Source organism: Embiotoca jacksoni, unplaced genomic scaffold, assembly GCF_022577435.1.
Source record: "Embiotoca jacksoni isolate LCO1_2020_lvr unplaced genomic scaffold, fEmbJac1.0.p SCAF_149, whole genome shotgun sequence".
Taxonomy (NCBI): domain Eukaryota; kingdom Metazoa; phylum Chordata; class Actinopteri; family Embiotocidae; genus Embiotoca; species Embiotoca jacksoni.
In genome coordinates, this window is record NW_027185284.1 from 45,001 (window position 1) to 51,879 (window position 6,879).

Here is a 6,879-nt window from a genome sequence, read left to right on the forward strand (position 1 = left end):
AGTTTTCTGTCGAACACAACAGAGAAAAATAAATCAGTAACTAACGATTGATCTGATTATTGATCTGCAGATTAAGAGTCATTCTCATCTTTTCAAGATGACGTCTTCACGCCGTTTAAATTCACAACGAAACAACTAATGAGGAATATTTTACAGAAAACTGAGCAAAACAGTTCATGAAATTAAAAACAGATTAAAAAAAAAATCAATTGATCGACGACTCGACTGACGGCTGCATGTTTGACCTGGTTCAGAGTTCATAAATCAATCATATATTTTCAGTAGTGAACACGTTGATATTCAGAAGGCTGCAGTGACTGAAGTCGTCCTGCAGGCGGAGCTGTTTCATTAAATCGACCTCGTCTGTTATGTTTTAAACCTGAAATCTGGTTTTATTATTTTCACTTTGTTTTTTTCAGTGACGTCAGGAGTTTGTTTCTGTATGTTTCTTTGTGTTTTTGTGTTTTGTCGATAAAGTTGTGACAGAAATAATTTTCTATCACGTGTTTTTGTAGATGTTGTTTATTAAATTGTGCAGCATTCAGAAGCGCTTTGTTTTTTTTTCATGTGAATTTTTCAAACTGAATTTTCTTTAAAACAGATAAAAACTTTATATAACTTACAAGTTTTTATTTGGAAATTTTATGTTTTCAGAATTTTTTTAAGTATATTAATTCTTCATAAAAAAGACTTGTTAGAATTAAAATATGTACAAACCTCTAAAGTTGTCTGATTTGTGTCTGAAAAAAGTTTTTTTCTCGTTGAAAAAAAAGAGACAAAGTCTTTGTTAAACAGTTATTTAAGTTTCATGAATTTTTTTCTCTTAATTATCAGAAAAGTAGTATTTTGAGTTTTTAAGAAAAAAAATACTTAAATTCTGAATCAAACCTTTTCTGCTTCCAGTAACAGTAACGTAGACTCAAAGTAAACTGAAAGCTGTTCTTGAACCATTTGTAGTAGAACCATGAGTTTGGTGTCTTCTGAAAGGAAACACTGAACTTTCATCCCCAGAGTCTCTGTAGGTGTTACTGGAACTGAGTTATACAAGTTATACAAGCTATACAAGCTATACAAGTTATACAAGTTATACAAGCTATACAAGTTATACAAGTTATACAAGCTATACAAGTTATACAAGTTATACAAGTTATACAAGCTATACAAGTTATACAAGTTATACAAGCTATACAAGTTATACAAGTTATACAAGTTATACAAGCTATACAAGTTATACAAGTTATACAAGCTATACAAGCTATACAAGTTATACAAGTTATACAAGTTATACAAGCTATACAAGTTATACAAGTTATACAAGTTATACAAGCTATACAAGCTATACAAGTTATACAAGTTATACAAGCTATACAAGTTATACAAGTTATACAAGCTATACAAGTTATACAAGTTATACAAGTTATACAAGCTATACAAGTTATACAAGTTATACAAGCTATACAAGTTATACAAGTTATACAAGTTATACAAGCTATACAAGTTATACAAGTTATACAAGTTATACAAGCTATACAAGTTATACAAGTTATACAAGTTATACAAGCTATACAAGTTATACAAGTTATACAAGTTATACAAGCTATACAAGTTATACAAGTTATACAAGTTATACAAGCTATACAAGCTATACAAGTTATACAAGTTATACAAGCTATACAAGTTATACAAGTTATACAAGTTATACAAGCTATACAAGTTATACAAGTTATACAAGCTATACAAGTTATACAAGTTATACAAGTTATACAAGCTATACAAGTTATACAAGTTATACAAGCTATACAAGTTATACAAGTTATACAAGTTATACAAGCTATACAAGTTATACAAGCTATACAAGTTATACAAGTTATACAAGCTATACAAGTTATACAAGCTATACAAGCTATACAAGTTATACAAGTTATACAAGTTATACAAGCTATACAAGTTATACAAGTTATACAAGTTATACAAGCTATACAAGTTATACAAGTTATACAAGTTATACAAGCTATACAAGTTATACAAGTTATACAAGTTATACAAGCTATACAAGTTATACAAGTTATACAAGTTATACAAGCTATACAAGCTATACAAGTTATACAAGTTATACAAGTTATACAAGCTATACAAGCTATACAAGTTATACAAGTTATACAAGCTATACAAGCTATACAAGCTATACAAGTTATACAAGTTATACAAGTTATACAAGTTATACAAGCTATACAAGCTATACAAGTTATACAAGTTATACAAGCTATACAAGCTATACAAGCTATACAAGTTATACAAGTTATACAAGCTATACAAGTTATACAAGCTGTACAAGCTATACAAGTTATACAAGTTATACAAGCTATACAAGTTATACAAGCTGTACAAGTTATACAAGTTATACAAGTTATACAAGTTATACAAGTTATACAAGCTATACAAGCTATACAAGTTATACAAGTTATACAAGTTATACAAGCTATACAAGTTATACAAGTTATACAAGCTGTACAAGTTATACAAGTTATACAAGTTATACAAGTTATACAAGCTGTACAAGTTATACAAGTTATACAAGTTATACAAGTTATACAAGTTATACAAGCTATACAAGTTATACAAGTTATACAAGTTATACAAGCTATACAAGCTATACAAGTTATACAAGCCGCGTGTCCCGTGTTCAGACTCTCATTGGCTATACAAAGCATCAATCATCTCCAATGTAGCTTGTGATTGGCTGCAGTTATAATGAACAGAAGAGAGGAGGCACTTCCGCGCCACAAATGCTCTGGTTGGCTTCTGAAGGCAGGAGGCAGGAATGAGAAGGTCCTATTGGCTCAGTGATGTGTCAATCAAATGGTGTTGGACATGGTAGGTAGAGTGTGGGGCAGACCATGGCAGAGCTGGCTTTATGCCAGGATATCTCATGTTTTAATGTGTATTATGGATATATTAATGCATTTTGGACTAAATACTTTGCTGGATTGGATTTACTGGACCTTTGCTCACTGAACCAGAGTGTTTCTGTCAGACATTTCCGGGTCAGTGTGGGACTCTGAGGCTGTTTTGGTGAGTTACGTCAATACTGTAATTGTTTGTTTGTTAAGTAGTGGTCTGAGAAAGTTGTTTACTGAACCCGCTGTGGTTATTAGATCTTAAAATAGTTTATACCGATCGAATCACGAGAGTCTGTGCTTTACACAGACATCTGGCATGAGTTTATGTTAACTTTTAACGTAGGGTTAAAACTCCGATGGCCCGCGGGCGGGTCTTCTGACCGGAAGGATTCATTTGTTTCAGATCATAAAACTTGACACAAATTTTCAGTAACTTTACTGGTAATCAATTGTTTCTGTAAATTTTCAAACAGATAGTGAAACATTTCCCAGCTGTTCAATGTTTTTCTTTGTCGTGTATACTCCGATGTATTTGACGTATTATCGTAACAAAGAATTCACATTCAGATTTTACCTGATTTATTCAGTTTAGTCTGGAAATATAAAAATTCTTCCTCCATTTTCTTTCACAAACTAAATGTAATTAATAATTGTCTCTTCTGTGTGAGTTAAAATATGAGTATGGCGCCACCTGCAGGCTGATTTTATCAGGGAAAATTTCAAATTTAAGAATTTGAGATATGAGTGACCCTTTTTTTTTTTTTCTTTATGGACTCTGGATTTTCTAGATAATTTCCTGTAAACTCCTGAAGTAATTCCATAAAATCATCTCTTCATGTGTAAATTTCAAAATAACTCAACAATGATTTGCACAGTGTGATAATTAAAAGAAAAACGGAATTAAAAAACAACAACAACCTGCTTCTTACCGTGACTTGGATAACACGACTGTTTTTGATTCTTATTTTATAAAATCTATTAAAAGAAAAGTAATATTTTCCTTTACCGTACAGATGTTTAGTTTTCATGCAGTTTAGAGGTCTCCCCGTGTAAAAATGTAGTAACGATTAACAAGACATTTTTTGATGCTCGATACCAACGAACAAATCCTATCGTTGCCAAAAAAAAGTATGTTGGTAGTCAGACATGAACGTACGGCAGCTCAGAGTCGTTAAGAATCAACGTGACGACGAATAGCGTCTCAGAATCCAAACTGTAACTCTGATCAATGTTTACAGCTTTCAAAATAAAAGACAAAAATGTTAATTTACAAATTTGTTCTGCTGAACTGACAACAAACCGAACCGACAGTCCGGCACCGAAGTTCATCCCCAACCGGGAATTTCTGATCCGAGACTCGTAATAATCAATTCGTCAATAAGTTTCCTGTTCTGACGACGTGATTACAGAAAGATTAAAACAGGAAAATAAAAGAAGAAACACAAGAAGGTAAAAGGAGCCTCCTGCAGACACTGACGTCCGTCTGGGCTGCACACACACACAAACCAAGCGCACCCTTTCAACAAACTCAGAGGGAAAGTAAAGTGGAGCTTCTGCTGACCTCAAATACAACAAACACACACACACACACACACACACACACACACACTCACACACACAGACACACACACTCACACAAACAAACACTCACACAAACACACACACACACAAACACACACACACACACACACACACACACACACAAACACAGTTACAGCTGCTGCTTTTTGGAGAAATCAATAACTCATAATTGCAGTGTGTATGTTTGTGTAGTGTGTGTGAGAGGTTGTGTACCGTGTGTAAGGTTGTGTAGTGTGTGTGAGAGGTTGTGTACCGTGTGTAAGGTTGTGTAGTGTGTGTGAGAGGTTGTGTACCGTGTGTAAGGTTGTGTAGTGTGTGGTGTTCAGGTGCTGCCCTTGTCTGCAGGTTATTAGCGAACCTGGACAAACAGCAGCGGTCATTGTGAGTTTGTGTTAATTTGAAGGACGACACTGTAAAAAAAAAACGATGAAGCAAACTTCAGTGAAAAAAGATTGAGTTTCTTTTCTCAGGATTTTTCTTCTGATTAATGATTCAAAATTATAAAACGATTTCAATTACAGTGACACTTATTTTTTTTATACACTTTATTAATCCCCGAGGGGAAATTTATATATTTATAATAAATAATAAATTTATAAATGATCTTAAACACTGACATTTTATTTCTAAATGTTTTAAACAGGAAAGCGTGTAATACATCCGTCCGTCCAGTAGAGGGCAGCGTATCAGTGTCACGTTTTAATTTTCTAAAGTAAAGTGCGTTTGGTTTAGACAACAAAAAATACGAAGTTAGGTTCAGGAAGAAATTATGGTTTGGATTTCATTAAGTAACTTTATTAAAGTAACATTAGGTTCATCACGAGTTACTAAACGTACGTTAGATAAGTTAGATATGTTATGTTAGTAAAATAATAAAGACAGATTTCAGATTTATCTCTTTTCTCTGTTTCATAGTTTGTTCTGTGTAACTTTAGTTTTTGTACTTTTACAAACGGTGGCGTACCACAGAGCTCTGCTGTTGGTTATTAATTATACATGCGACATCTTAGCGACGTCCTACATTAATTTATTATTAAATATAAAATTATGAAAAACGGATGTAAATAAGACAATTTCTTTAGACATTTTACAATTTTGTTGTTTTTCATTTGTTAAGTTTGATCATTTTACTTTTTTTACTTGCTCATATTTTCCTTAACCATATTTTTTACTGTTATTGTCATATTTTCAAATTATTCTTCAAAAGCAGGTTTTGTTCAAATCTTTCTTTACAATCTGTAAATATTTTAAATTGATATGATTTAAATTTTTAAAGTCACCATATGATTTCTTCCAGTATTGTGTATAGAAATGATTAATATAAAATCAAACTGTTCAGGACTCAAACAACTCAACATGTGAATGTATGTTCACTCATTTCTTAAAAGTAATTAACGTATAGATTAAACCTAATCAGGAAATGATCCGTTTATTAAAGTTTTTGGATGTTTTCACTTCATGAACTTCAGTAGTTTCGGTGGTTTTTTTTAGGCATTTTTATTTACAGTTTATTTTACAGTGCAGCTGCCGCCGGCCTCTGACTGAGTATTGAAGTCTTTTCATTTTTCCTTTCTGCTGTTTGACCTTTTAAACAAACTCTTCATCCTTCTGCAGCAGCTTTCTGAGGAGCTCTTCGTCGTTTCTACAATAGAAACAGATTCTGAGGATCCTCAGATTTCAGATTAAATGTCTAAATTAAGTTAAAATTCTACTTGAAAAAAACTCAAAGTCTGAATTAAATCTGATCTGAAAGTTTGTTCTGAAAACGTTTTAAAAAGAAACGTACCGATCATCATCATCATTATCATCATCATCACTGTTTTACAGTGTAGATCAGTTTTATGAATCAGTTTCCTGCTTTGGTTTAAATATTGAGAATTTTTTTTCAAAGTTAAAGAGTGAAAACATCAGAAAAGCCCGATGTGACGTCACAGATTGCTTAAAGGCTTCATCAATAATCAGCCAACATTTAACACCGTTAAAATCATCATTTTAGAGACACCAAGTTAAAAACATGAAGATGTTTAAAAAAACAAAACAAAACAGCAGGAACAAAATAAACAATTATTTATTATTATTTCATATTTCAGCTGTTTGTCACAATAAATCCTGATCATATTAATTAATTTAATTTAATCAACTACAGACAGAATGAACCTCTGAAACATGATCAATTCTTTTAGTTACTCTTCTTTTAAAAGAAAATTCATCTGATGTAGTTTTGATTTTTTTTTAAGTAAATAAATTAAAGATTTTTGTAAGCAGTAAGATTTATGGTTTTAAACTGAAAATCTACAGCAGACAGAAGACTTATCCTTTTTTTTTTATTAATTCAACCTTTTTCAAAGGAACCTGCAGAGACTGAACCTTTTGATTTTGAGTTCCTGCTGTGAAACGT

At 31.9% G+C, this 6,879-nt stretch overlaps 1 protein-coding gene across 1 annotated transcript in view; it reads left to right on the forward strand.

Annotated features, from left to right (window-relative positions):
* Window positions 1-550, forward strand: part of surf4l (surfeit 4, like) — a 6,537-nt gene extending 5,987 nt beyond the window's left edge. The window contains exon 6 of the mRNA XM_069148457.1: window positions 1-550. This exon is cut by the window's left edge and continues 760 nt beyond it. The gene's annotated coding sequence lies outside the window, so the exon portion shown is untranslated.
* The last annotated feature ends 6,329 nt before the right edge of the window (window positions 551-6,879 follow it).